The sequence below is a fragment of the Pangasianodon hypophthalmus genome, chromosome 3 (assembly GCF_027358585.1).
Source record: "Pangasianodon hypophthalmus isolate fPanHyp1 chromosome 3, fPanHyp1.pri, whole genome shotgun sequence".
In the NCBI taxonomy this organism is placed as follows: Eukaryota; Metazoa; Chordata; class Actinopteri; order Siluriformes; family Pangasiidae; genus Pangasianodon; species Pangasianodon hypophthalmus.
In genome coordinates this window covers 19,786,150-19,801,498 of record NC_069712.1, presented here as the reverse complement: position 1 = coordinate 19,801,498, position 15,349 = coordinate 19,786,150, and positions in this window count along the sequence as shown.

Here is a 15,349-nt window from a genome sequence, read left to right as displayed (position 1 = left end):
CATCAGTATTGCCTGTATTGCCATGGAAACACTACATTTCATTTAAGCATTGCCCAGCAGTACTACTTTTTACAGCTGGTAAAGAAGCAGTTTAAATGTTTGAGTATTAACACTATTGACAGTTTTATCACTTTCAGGTAAATCCGGTCCTGAATTTATCTAAGTCATCTAGATTTGTTCCAGTTTTTCACTGTCAACAGTGACAATTATTAGGCACTGACGCCATTAATGGTTTAAAACTATTCCTAGCTAATATAGATTTTAGTTTTTACTGTTAACGTCAAGCTTTATCATTTAATTAACTGCCTGAAGTGCCTTGTGGTTATATAAATAGCAAGTTGATCAGAAAATATATACACCATATACACCGACACATTCACATACATGCACACTTATGAGTCCAACATAATTCATAGCTCTCTGTTGTTTATTTTGAGGTGGTTTCTTTTTAATAGCATGTGTCTTAAATCACAGTTTGTCATAGGAAGATATTCTTCATAAAATGTAAGATGTAAAGTAATGTGCAATGCAAGCTAACTAAATGCTGTATGCATCTTTAATTCACATTCAGCAAAATGAGTAACAATGTCTAAGTAAAATACATTCCATGTCCAAGTAAAATACACAATAGATGTGTGATAGGTTCTATTGCAGTTTTATTTATAATTTTTTACTAATAATCTTTACATAAGTAAATGCATATTATAACTGTTGCCTTGAAAAAACTGGATGAAATGGACAGGAAGAACTAACATGTGTGTGTAACTGTATCTGGTCAAAGACAATATTTTAGATCAAGTAATGTCAAAAAAGCAGGTTCTGTTGGCTGTGCTAAACAGAATTCATACAGATGCTTGAAAGTCCTAAGAATGCTCGATTTCTTAAGTTATATTTTCATGCTTGTGAAATGTGTTTCATTTTGAAGTATGGCATTGCACATTGTGTATGCATGTCTTTGCAAGTAGGGGCTTTGAGGAAAGGTTTGGATGCAGGAGTTGAAGGGAAAGTTTGGACTCTTTCTGTTGATTAGTTTTGCAGAAGTTTGTTTGAACCTCAACATTACATATAGTCGCTTTAATTTAGCCCTGTCCTGCACTCTCATGTAAGAGTCGCACCAATAGAAAGCACCCTATATGATGTATTGTTGTCAACAGATAACAGATTGCCTAAAAGATATGGGGGAAAGTGTTGCTTCTCTTACATGTTTAATGTATCACGAATGTGACCATGACAATTATCCATCTTTGAGCTATGTGTAGCACTGTTTTTTTGGGGTTTTTTTTGTGAATGACGATGTGTTTGGTAAAATAGAAAGAGAATATGTAACAGGTTTTCGGCAGACTCTGCTCTGCAGCAGTGAGCTCGGAGCTTTGATGTTGACACATAAGCTGAGTAAGGAGAGTGTGGCTGTTAAAAATAGAAGCATTACACAGCCACAATGCTTTGAGGGACAGTGGAATTCTGGGGAAGATAAGCAGGAGTTTGAGTCCTTGTTAATCATACAGCTCTGATGAATGCTTGCAATCCTGAATAATCCCAACACAGCATCACCTTACAGTGATATTGACGTGTGTGCTGGATTTCCTGTGTTGGGAGCAGACAGAGAGAGCGCAGAGTGTGAGTCTGCTACTGGGCCCAATTATGAAGGACTTGTATTATTTTCAATTAGCACCGAGTTAATGGCATTAGGCTTAATGATGATTAGCACAAATGAGAGTAGAGCATTAGAGGCTAAGTGAGCACTGGCCTGAGGAGAGTGAGTGTGACTAGCTAAGAGAGAGACAAAGAGACAAATAGATGAATTGCAATTCCGTTGACAGCAGTCTAGCTGCCTGGTGCAGCCTTCAACTTTGTAGTCCTGTGATCACTGTACTGAAGCTCTTTCAACCTTTGTGAAGAGAATGTCTGATCAGTTATTTCAGATAGTCATTTGCACTGTGTATGTGATTTGCTGTTTGATCTATAGAATCTTTAAAAACAGTTGTGAACAGTTGCTAATGGTAACTGGGACAAGAAAGTGTGACAGATGAGATACACACAAGTACCACTGCAGCCCACACGTTTCTCACTGAACCACTTTCTCCATCTGTTTGACCTTCCATATGGCCCCATCTCTCTCTGCCTGTTTCTGTGTCTGCCTCCGTCCTGTTGGTGTCTGATCATGTCCTTGACATCAGTCACCATAAGTCACAATCAAAGCATCATGCTGATGATGTGTAGCTCAGCAAAGGACCCTGGGTAAGGACCTATCCATCACTCTGTCCATCCAGCAAACAACTCGCAGCAAAAGGACACGCAGCACGCTTTCCTACTTCCTCTACCAACAGCCTTCAGGTACTTCTCATTTTAAAAAAACAAGGTGCTGTACAGACAGTAGCTGACAGATAATAATTTGTCATTTTGATCAACAACTAGTACTTGGTTTATGGAGAATAGATTATACTACTAAAGCACTAAAGCAGAATGGCACTGTGTTACTGTCTGTGAGGAGTTTCACATGTTCTCCCGATTCCATGTAGGTTTCCTCCAGGTTTTCCGCTTTCCACCCACCTCCCAAATGCCAGTACATGAACTGGCTGCTCCTTAGGTCTGAATGTGTGTGTGAATCCAGTGTGTATTCCAGCCTTGTGCCCAGTGTTCCCAGGATAGGCTGAGCAGTATAAAATGGTTACAGAAGCTGAATGAATATTATAGCAATACAATAACACTATAATTGTGTTTCTTCCCCCATCAATCCAGATATCTCTTTCACAGACACTGCTTTTATAATTAGGCAGTACAACATTAAAAAGATGGATGATTTTGTTTCAAGGATTAAATAAAAGCTCATCTCATGTACACTGCCCATGCTCATAAATTTGATCCAAGGTTTGGGAACACCAAGCTTTTCAAAATGGTTTTTAATAAATGAGCATTTTACATTTACTTAGGGTCTTATTTAAGGCCTAACAGTGACTGTCTGGTGGTCCTGGGAAATCAATAACTCAAATCAATAACTGTCTGGTTACTAGTTTAGAACCACTGATCCACTGACTATTTTCATATATTGTTCACTTTTGTAGAGATGTTAGATTAACCAGGATTATTTTAAGAGTTTTTTCAAATCACCTTTTCCAGTCATTCCTCAGTAAAGGTTTGCTGTGTCTCTTGCAGCACCTAACAGAGGTTTGTGATGCTGTTTGGACACTTTTCTATCATTTCAAATTGACTACTGCCTGTGCAGCTCAGTTTGGTTAAGAACATACTGTTCCATTACACACAGCACGGCCTCCCTCCTCTCCAAATATTTCTTCCACAGTCTGGGGTCATAAATAACCAAACATACTCAGAAAATAGCAAAAAGAAAAGGTGCCACCAAAGTTGATGGATAGATAATGTTTATGCCATTTGTTCTTTTCACACACCCAGTTTGACACAGAGTGAACAGATCAGGAGACATACAAACACTACCAAATTATAGTAGTCTTTCTCAAGGGGGTAGGATAAATTTTGACAGAAATGGAAGGGGGGATCAGTAGCAGTTATGATGGGGTACAGGGGTTCAAGGGGACGAAGGAGACCCTCCAGAATCTACCCCACCCCCGTGCAATTTTCACCTTTCACTATTTCACCATCATACCTACCCTGATGATAGCACACCATTTTAATGGTCCATTAATAATATTCACTTTAACTTCTACTGAAACACATTATTCCTTGAGGAAAGCACAGTTTTAACACATTTTCATGCAATACTCTCAGTCAGCATTCAGTTGTTTAGACAAATGCAGTTACATCAGAACAGTGCTTTCTCCTAACTAATACTGTTTGTAATTAAGTGCTGGTCTGCCAAAACACATTAACTATATACCTAGACCAAAAAAAAACTGTAGCCAAAAAAGGGGGGAGGCAAATCAATTTTTAAAAAATGAGTCTGCCAGACACATAATGGTTCCTACCTATAATCTTGCTACACTCACTCTCAGAGAGCAGTCATAGTGACTTTGCTTGAGCTACGACAAGGCTGTGCACAGAAGGCATGGTGCAGAAGCCCTTTTATAACTGCAATAACCTAATGTTTCATAATTAAACTAACACAACTCAGTGAAATCTACAGAGGCATGAATACTAACACCTGCTTTTAGACCAAATGGTATATTTGAATAATCCACCATCTGCTATGTCTCCAGCCCATTCACACTGGCTAATTAATGACCATTTAGACACAGCAACATCATTATTTTCTTCTGCTTCAGCTACTGTGTCCTCTCTGTTTCTTGGAATATGACGATGTAGAGACCTTGTGCATTTGATTTTTGACAAAGAAATTAAACATATTAATCTACAAATTAAGAAGTAAAACCTTGGTTGAAACAGATGATTTTTTTAACCAGAGGCATAAGGCATTTAGCAGAGGCATGTCCTAATGTAACCTTGGTTCCCTGAGATACGGGAACGAGTACTGCGTCACTAGACGCTATGGGGAAAACTCCTTTTTCTCCAATGACTGAAGCCTTTACAATCACGCAGTGAAACTGCACGGCCATTGGTTCGTGCAGTGCAATAAAGCGAACCAATGGCTCGGCAGCGGAACTGCACACGCCTATGGCAAGGAAGTCCGCCAGAATGGACAGAGCCATCTGGCTATATAAGCGGGCATTGCGCCATAGTATCTCAGGTCAAATCGACTGAAGTGACGACTCTGAGTTGTGCAACGTCACGGCACGACCTGCAACGCAGTACTCGTTCCCATATCTCAGGGAACCGAGGTTACGTTAGTAACTGAGTACGTTCCCTTTCGATACTACACTCGTACTGCGTCACTAGACGCTATGGGGAACCAATACAATCACGCCATGTCATGAAAGTGGAACGATTGGCATGAACCGGCCTTGAGCAATAAGGCTCAGAGGGACCAGTTTAAGAAGAGTGAAACCTGCAGGAGGCAGGAGGGCTGAACTCACAGAGGTCAGCCCGGCCTAGGATAATCGTTCCAAAATAATCCTGTGTCGTCTCAGCACTTTTTAGAAAGGGCCAAGAACACACAAGGAATATACCTGTCATACACAGGCGCGTGCCCCTCAGGCAGATAGGATCCAAGCCTGCAAGGCCGGAACGTCCAGGCTATAGAACCTGGTGAACATGGACGATGAAGCCCAGCTGGCTGCCGCACAAATGTCTGCCATGGACACCCCGCTAGACCATGCCCAAGACGAGGCCACGCCCCGAGTGGAATGGGCTCTAACTCCTATGGGGCTTTGGAGGCCCAGGGAGGAGTATGCCAGCGCAATAGCGTCAACTAGCCATCGAGAAATTCTCTGCTTTGTACCCTTTGGTGCGGCCACCAAAGTGCACAAAGTGCGGCCGCCAAAGCAAACACAGAATGTTGTTCCGACTGCCTCAATGGATCGGAACACTCAATGTAAATTCTCAGCACCCTGACAGGGCAGAGAAGGTTCAACTCCGAGTCTTCCTCCGATGGAGGAAGCGCAGAGAGAGTGATAACCTGTGCTCTAAACGGGGTGCACCTTAGGAACATAACCATGCCTCGGCTTTAGGACGACCTTGGAGTCGTTAGGCCCAAACTCAAGGCAGGCAGGGCTCACCAAGAGTGCCTGTAAGTCACCTACTCGCTTGAGTGATGCTAACGCCAGTAGCAGGGCAGTCTGCACAGACTGTAGTGGCTCGAAAGGGGACCCCTTGAGGGCCCTCAGGACCGTGGGTAGGTCCCACGCAGGGACGGTAGGGGGCCGGGGCAGATTAAGCCTCCTGGAACCCCTCAGGAAACGAACAACTAGGTTGTTCCGGCCCACAGACTGTCCTGCTATAGGAGCATGGGAAGCTGCTATAGCTGCCACATAGACCTTGAGCATGGAAGAGGAGCGGCCCTTGTCCAACAGCTCTTGTAGAAAGGACAATACCACTGATATGTCGCAGGAAATAGAGTCTTTGCCACGGGTTGCGCACCAGGCAGAGAAGACCGACCATATAAGGGCATAGAGGCATCTCGTGGACGGGGCTCTAGCCTGTGATATAGTGTTTAGGACACTTTCAGGGAGATCTACTGATTCCCGTCGAGAGCCCAAAGGTGCAACGCCTACAATTCGGGTTGGGGGTGCCAAATTGTCCTGTTCGCCTGAGAGAGGAGGTCCTGCCTCAGGGGAATGGGCCACGGGGCTGCCGTAAGCAGCTGAGATAGCTCTGAGAACCAATGTTGGTTTCTCCAGAGCGGGGCCACTAGGAGGACTGTGTGTTTGTGGTCCCTGATTCGTCTGATTACCTTAGCGATCAGAGTGGTTGGGGGGAAAGCATACAGGAGGAAGTTGGGCCAATCGTGGGCCAACACATCCTCACTCTTCAAAAAATACATCGGGCAGTGAGTGTTGTCTTTTGAGGTGAAGACGTCGACCTCTGCCTTGCCAAAGACCTCCCACACACTGTCTGCGGGTGGAGCATCCACTCCTCTGAGGGGACGTTGCTCGAGATAGCATGTCTGCTCCTTGGTTCAGCATGCCAGGGACATGTGCTGCCCTCAACGACCGCAGATTGAGATGTGCGCACTCCAAGAGGCGTTTTACCATCTCGAAAAGGATGAAAAGTACTGAAGGGGTCTCATGCGAAGCAGGCCTAACCTAAGTACTGGTGATGCGGAGGCCATGAGGCCTATCATCCTTTGAAACGTTTTGAGGGGGCAAAGGACTCCAATTTTGAAGGAATGCGGGCTGAGTCGAAACCTGCCCCCAGGAATGAAGTTCGTTGGCTGGGGGACAGTGAGCTCTCCTACGCACTCCAAGTGGCTGAGGAGGAGGGATCGTTGGGACACTAGCTCGGCCTCTGACTGGGCTAAGATGAGACAGTCATTGAGGTAATTCAGAATGCGGATTCCTTCCTGTCTCAGAGGGGAAAGAGCTGCATCTATGCACTTCATAAAAGTGCGAGGAGGCAGGACAGTGTATTGATAAGCCACTCCCTCGAAGGCGAATCTCAAGAATCGTCTGTGCTGGTGGCTACCTGGATGTGAAAGTATGCGTACTTCAGGTCCAGAGAAAAGAACCAGTCCCCTGGGCATATTTGCAAGAGGATCTGATTCAAAGTAGTCATCCTGAACGGCCGCTTCATGAGCGCGCGATTCAGGTGTCTGAGATCGAAGATGGGCCGAAAGCCGCCACCCGTTTTGGGGATGAGGAAGTAACGGCTGTAGAATCCTGACTCGCTCTGCGCTGGCGGGACCATTTCTATGGCACTCTTCGCCAGTAGGGCCATCACCTCGGAGCGTAGGACGTGAGCCTCCTTGCTCTGCACTAAGGTGGGAACCACACCACTGAATCGCGGGGTCTTCGAGCGAACTGGAGTGAGTAACCTCGTTTTATAATCCCCAAAACCCAATCTGACACTCCGGGGATGGCCTGCCAGGCCTCTGCCCGTGTGGCGAGGGGTTGGATTGGTTCGAGTGGCAGATCTTAAAAGCCGCAGAATCGGGCCATAACTTGGAGGAGTTTGGCCTGAAAGACCTGGAGCACGGCCATGGAGTGCAGAGCTGAGGCCGTCTGCCCGGCAGAGGAGTAAGCTCGTCCATCAAGGGCAGACGTTGTCCTGCACGGTTTCGAGGGGTGCGCAACCTTCGCTGTCCATCCGATGGCAGTGGGCGGGCAGAGGTGTGCGGCCACTGACTCATCCAGCAGAGGTAGCCTCTCATAGCCCTTTTCGTCTGCGCCATAGACCTTGGAGAACGCGGATGAAATGGACGTGCGAAGGCAAGCCAAGTAGGGAGCGCGCCACCACTTTGTGAGCTCGTTGTGGACCTCTGGAAAAAAAAGGCGCGGCTTGCTGACAAGGGGCCTGACGGCGCCCCGGGAGGAACCATTCGTCCAGATGGCTCAGAGTGGGCTTCTCCGGCGTGGACCACTCTAATCCCAGCTCTTCCACCGCTTTAGAGAGGACACGGAAGAGCTCAGCGTCCATCCCCGTCTTGGTGACGCTGGGATCCGTAGACGGCAGAGGGGCGGGGTCAAAGGAAGAGCCCAAAATATCCTCTGCGTCTGACGTTGCTAGAGACATGCTGTCATCTAGCAGTTTGTCCTGGATTGCGCCGAACGAAACCATGTAGCTCGCATCAGCTGAGGGATGCTGGTCCGAGCGCTCAAAGAGGACAGGAGGATCTCTCTGCACGGCGATAGTGAGGCACACGGGGTCTGAGCCAGCATGAGCTAGCTCGCAGCCGGGCGCTGAGCCTCTCTGCCCCGCTGTTTTTTCCTCGCAGGTCCCTGGGAAGAAGAAAACGGGGGGGCGCGAGGGGCGGAGCAAGAAGAGAGGAGATACTCATGCTCACTCAGTGTGAACATTCCATCTCCGTCAGAGCGGCTTCTGCATGGGGTCTGCCAAGGCAGGAAACGCACTCTGAGTGGCCATCGTCAGCGTGCAGGGCTGCTCTTTTAGCTCGCCGGATGGCAGCAGGGGACGAGCTGGTATCTGTGCCGGACACTGAAGGCGGCTCGAAGCTCGGTGGGAACAGCAGGACAGCGCAGGCGAGTAGCTCTTGTCCGCAGCGAGGCATGTCAACGGCGAGCGGCTTCAAGTCTCATAGCTCAGCGGAGAGAAGATCTTCGTTGCTGAAGGAGAATTGACCTGAGATCCTATGGCGCAATGCCCGCTTATATAGCCAGATGGCTCCGCCCATTCTGGCGGGCTTCCTTGCCATAGGCGCGTGCAGTTCCACTGCCGTGCCATTGGTTCGCTTTATTGCACTGCATGAAAGGAGTTTTCCCCATAGCGTCTAGCGACGCAGTACGAGTGTAGTATCGAAAGGGAAATTTATTTTATCACTATCAATTTATTCATTTGTTCATTCATTTAGTAACTGCTTTAATCTAGTCAGGGTCATGATGGAAAATCCATACACCTTGCATGTATGTGACTCAAGTCCATTGCAGAGTACAATGCACACCCTCATTCACACCTTTGTGGCATTTTTAGCATAGCCATGTAAACATGTAAGCTCAAGTAAACATGTAAATGATGTAAATGTAGCTCTATTAATAACTCTAACGCCTATGTTATAGTTATGAAAGGAAAGATGAGGTATTACATACTGAGGTACTACACACTTGAGTGGTAATGTGTGGTCAAGTCTGAAATTAAAATGTGCTTGAAGCTAATGAAGAGCTCTCCAGACAGCAGCTGTATTTTATTGCCCTCCCTTAGCACAGACTATCTGCTATGTCTAATGCATCTTCGGAGCAACAGTTATACAACTATAAATCAATTAGCAACCTTTGACATTAATTATAGTTCGCAAAGGAAAAGATGTGTGAATTCTGTAGGTATTTATTAATGCCACCAGCAATCTATCTAAATAAACTGTCACTTAGAGGCATATTTTAATGGTCTTTAAATCCATTCTCTTAATACAGCATCTGTAGAGTGTGATTTTTATTGACAAGAACTGTCACATTTCCCTGTTTCTGAGAAAAGAACAGAAATCGTGTTTACTAGAACCATACTTATAAAAGAAGTGCAATGGCAGTTGGATGACATCAAGAAACGTTTAAAAATATACCATGAATTCTAAAATAAAACCATTATAATCAGTAATACAATAAAAAGCAATTACAATTATTTAAGCTTTCCCATCAACATTGTTGTATTCGTACAACAATCCAAAACATGCAAACTGAGGAAACACATGCATATGCATGTTTGTGTGTCTGTATTTGTAATGCATAACCACAAATTCTTCCCTCTGGAAAAGTAGTCCTATCTCTGACAAGTGAAATTGCCTGTGGTAAATACACACATGCTACAGATGTGGTAGATAGAGATTAGACTGAAAAGTGCTGGAGTATTACTTGAAAAGAATCTAAAAGCCTGATATCCAGCAAACATGCTCTATTGCATTCCATGAGTGCATTTGTGTCCTCTGTTGGCATTCCAAATATAAAAAGACACAATAATACAAATATAGGACGGAAAACCCCAATTCAAACTCCTTTCATACTTACACCTCACACAGCAACCAAATACCATATTTATGTTCACACTATCTAATATAGTAAAGTGAAGAGCAAAGCTTGTCTAAATGCTGCAGTCTGTAGCTCTGAGAGACTGCATTCAGCTCAGACTTCTCCACATAAGAGACCTGGCCACTATGTAGAGCAAATGAGTGCAGTTGCAGCTCTTTTTATCCAAATAATGAGTCCTCTCTGTCTTCCTGGTTGAGGTGAGAGAAAGAGAGAGAGAGGCAGAAACAGAATTCTTATTATTTTTGAGGAGTGTATAGATTTCTGATTATAGAAGAGCACACATTATATGAACTACAGGCTACTGATGAAAATAATCAGAAAGTAATGCCATATATAATCTTTCTTGCTTCCTCCCCCTTTTCTTTCCTGTACAGATACCAGGACTCCACAGATGGCCTTGTGTCACCCGTCAACAGCAAAATCAATCAGAATAATGTGACATTACTCACACACAAACACACATCCAATTCATTGCTGCAGTGAACCATCTGTGATCCAGAGTCTAATGTATTCAGAGATAAGCATCTCTCTCTTTCTCTCATCACACACACACATGCACAGTGTTCTCTCTCCACCTTACTGAGCCGTAAATGGGCTGGGAGGAAGAGCTGGGTCCTCTATCTTCATCTGAACAAAATTCTCAGTCCATTGACCAACATTTCTCTCTCTCTCCCTCTGTCTCTCTGGATGGAAGAAGACAGAGTGATGAATAACCAGTATGTCTATCTTCTCTTCTGAAGTCATTTGGAGCTAGAAAAATAAAGGTTATGAGACAAGAACATAACTCAGAGCATGCCCGTACTGGAGCAGAGATCTCCATGACCCCTGACCTCACAATGAAAACAAGCCTAGCACTCTTAAGAGCTTTACAGAATACCAATCAGACCACATTTCAATACTTTATGATCATTGTAGATATCTAGAGAAGGCAAAATGATTAAGTATTACACAGATTACATAATAAAAAAATAAACAGTTATACCATATTTGCAGTATCATCCCTGATTTAAGGGAGTTATGCAAGGGAGGCAAGGGAAATCTTCTGTTATGTAAGTACAACCAAATAATGCAATGTGAACTAAATAAGAGAGTTTTTAATCCACTGTCCACAGTTAGAGCCCTGTAGCATTGGTCTTATGTCAGAGTTTATTGGTTTGTGCTCTGCTAAATTTCTGGGGGATGTACCCACTGCCTACATAGATCTGTATATGTCTCAAATTCTCAAAGGACAAACAGTTTGTCCTACATGAAAGAAATGTCTTGTCACTTGTGTGTGGGTATTTCTTGACAGTATATCTTGGTGAGGACCAAATTTCCCCACACAGATAGTAATATCTGACAGTTCTGATCATGTGGGGACAGTTCTGATCAAGTTTGGCTTTTTTCAAAACTGCAGTTTTCAATTTGAAAACCTTCAAGAGGTTTATGTGTAGGCACAGCATTAAATAGCTGCATTAATATTTATGTCAGTAGAAGGTCCTCACAAAAAGTAAGACAAATATATATTTACTGTATGTATGTATGTACCTTCCACTTTATTAGGAACACCTGTACATGGTGATGGACTTTATGCAGTTATCCACTTAGCCAATCATGTGGCAGCATCACAATGCATAAATTTATGCAGATACAGGTCAAGAGCTTCAATTAATGTTCACATCAAACTCACGTAAACTGGACTGTTGAAGACTGGAAAAACGACCAGGTGATTTTTTTTCTGATCTTCAGCTGTCTAGTTTTGGTGAGCCTGTGCCCATGATAGCCTCAGACTCCTGTTCTTGGCTGACAGGAGTAGAACCAATGTGGTCTTCTGCTGTTGTAGCCCATCCACCTCAAGGTTTGATGCGTTGTGCATTCTGAGATGCTTTTCAGCTAACCACGGTTGTAAAGAGTGTTTATATGAGTTACTATATCCTTCCTGGCATCTTGTACCAATCTGGCCATTTCCTTTGATCTTTGATATCAACAAGGCATTTGCACCCACAGAACTGTTGATCACTCAGTGTTTTTTGTTTTTTGCACCATTCTGTGTAAATTCTAAAGACTGTTGTGTGTGAAATTATCAGGAGATCAACAGTTTCTGACATACTCAAACCAGCCCATCTGGCACCAACAACCATGCCACGGTTAAAGTCACAGAGATCACACTTTTTCTTCATTCTGATGTTTGATGTGAATGTTAACTGAAGCTCTTGACCTGTATCTGCATGATTTGCACGCACACACACACCCCCCATACCCATGCTGAGGAGCGTGAACTTGACAGAGCGAATGCCGCGGGTCTGAGACGGACCCTTTTTCTGTTGAGTTGTTCTGTTTTGTTGAGTTTTTCAAAGTGGAAAGCACGGACTGAATAAATGCAAGCCCGGAGCTTGGGTTCTACAGAGATGTAACAAGAATCAATCATTTTACAGCACACATATCTGGGGCAATTTGTACAAGTTTTAATACCAAAGTGATGTCAGTCTTGCATTGTCAGGTGCAGCACGTAGCTACAGACTACATTCCTAGTGGGGCGAGTCTAATTGTCACACTGACTGACTGAGGAGATGAGCCGAGTTTCAGCCCATCAGCAGTAGCCCACACTCACACAAACACACACAGAAACACATGTATGCATGCACACAAATTGGGAAATAAACTACACAGGGGAAAAAAGGCAAGAGGTTGCAAGAGAGGAGTAGGATATTACCATAACCCTGAAAATGTCTTAAAACACTGTTATTGCTCACATTCCAGTATCCATAGATCTATGCATCCATAGGCATGAAAATATCTGCTAAAGTCCCCATTACTCCAGCCCTCAGATACATAATCAAAGCAAAACTGAAACTGCTAAACTGTTAACACATTACAACAGTTTACTCACACACCTCTATGTTATTCATATTATATTTTTCTTTCTAACTCTACACCTTTATAGCTGTGCGCTCATTTGCAAATCAGTACAACAGGAAGTGTGAACATCTGCCAGCATAAGGGAAAAAAAATACAAAAGCACACATACACAATCAAATCGAACATCTTTGTTAGAGTAAAACCTGTGTTACTGACCTGATATGTTTTCTACCTTGATGTTTTCATTTACTTCACAGTGGTTTAAACAGAGCATGTGTAAACACTCATCTGAAACAAAAATGTAATAACGTTATGGGATGGATGCATTTGCCTGAAATTGAGCTATGCTGAGTCATCAGTAAGGTAATACTGATTTAGATTTTTAATAACTAATTATATGTATTGTTAACCATAAAAACCTGGTTTTCAACTACATATATATATATCTAGTTGAAAACCAGGTTTTTAGAATCCATCCATACATTTTCTGTACTGCTCATCATACACAGGGTCACAGGGAGCCTATCCCAGGGAACCTGGAGCACAAGGTAGTGCCAATGCATCACAGGTCACACACCAGACAATTTAGAGATGCCAATCAGCCTGCAACCCATCTTCAGACCAGGGGAGGAAACTCCCAAAGCACAGGGAGAACATGCAAGCTCCACACACAAGGCAGAGGCAGGAATCAAACCCCCAACCCTGGAGGTGAGAGGCAAACATGCTAGCCACTAAGCCACCATACATTTTTGAGAGACCATTTGTAATTTGGAGAAAAATAACTGATATAAACTCCCCTAGCAATATACAAAACTTAGTGCAATATACTTAATTAAATTGGAGTCTATTGCTGCCATAACTCTGGAATTACTCTGTCCTTGATTTAATGTTTGTCCTACAATAATTGTTACACCTGATTAAATATGAACATGGAAGCTTGTGTTAAATAAATGTTTTCAAACTAGAAAAAGAAACTACTATTTTTAATACTTATGCATCTGTAGGAGGCATTCACAGTATTAAATCATGACAAATTGCATGGCAGATTAAAGAGCAAATTAGTCATCAAGCCATCTACATTACTAATTTGCAAAAATAAACAAATAAAATACACAGGTAGTCAGCTAGCTTCCAGAAACAATACTAACAGTCTTCTTCAGAACTATTTCATGAAAATTAAGGTATATGTGTGTGTGTGTGTATGTATATATATATATACACACACACTATATGGCCAAAAGTTTGTGGACACCTGACCAACACATTCATATGTGTTTTTTTGAACATCCCATTTCAGATTTAGTCCCCCTTTGCTGTTGTGATAACCTCCACTCTTCTGGGAAGGCTTTCCACTAGATTTTGGAGCATGGCTGTGGGAATTTGTCCATTCAGCCACAGCCACAAGAGCATTAGTGAGGTCAGGCACTGATGTCAGACAAGAAGACCTGGGGCACAGTCAGAATTCCAATTCATCACAAGGGTGTTCAGTGGGGATGAGGTAAGGGCTCTGTGCAGGCCACTCGACTTCCTCCACACCAGCCTTGGCAAGCCATGTCTTCATGGAGCTCAGTTTGTGCACAGGGGCATTGTCATGCTGGAACATGTTTGGACCTTTTAGTTCCAGTGAAGGTAAAACTGTAATGCTACAACATACAGAGACATCCTATGTAATTGCGTGTGGCAACAGTTTGGGGAAGACCCACATATGGGTGTGATGGTCAGGTGTCCACAAACTTTTGGCCATATATATATATATATATATATATATATATATATATATATATATATATATATATATATATATATATATATATATATATATGTGTGTGTGTGTGTGTGTGTGTGTGTGTTCTGAGATGCTTTTCTGCTCACCATGGTTGTAAAGAGTGGTGTCAACACAAATCTGGCCATTCTCCTCTGACTGCTCTCATCAACAAGAACTGCTGTTCACTGGATGTTGTTTTGTTTTTCTCACCATTCAGTGTAAACTCTAATGTCAGTTATGTGGGAAAATCAGGAAGATCAGCAGTTTCTTGAATACTCCATACCAGCCCATCCAGCACCAACAATTAGAGATCACATTTTTCCCCATTCTGATGTTTAACTGAAGCTCTTGACCTGTATCTGAAGTATTTAATGCATTATACAGCTGCTAAATGATTGATAAGCAAGTGTACAGTTCCTAATAAAGTGGCCAGTGAGTATGTATAGTTCTACATTAAACACAATATAAATATTAACATTCTTCTGAATCACAAGAGCCTAGGACACTGAATAAGGTTTACTGACCTGTTTTTGTTTTCCATGATGGCATGGTGGTGTCAATTGTTAAACTAATTCAGCCTGAGAAAAGACTATGAGAAAATTACAGTGTTTTTCAATGCTACTTGCCTTGCAACACATTGGAAGCATCCTGGACACTCAGGCCTTTATGCAGCTGCTGAATATGATTATCTGCGGCCTTGTGCCTACGGCCGAATCACAGCCATGCCAACATTCATTATAACCACACT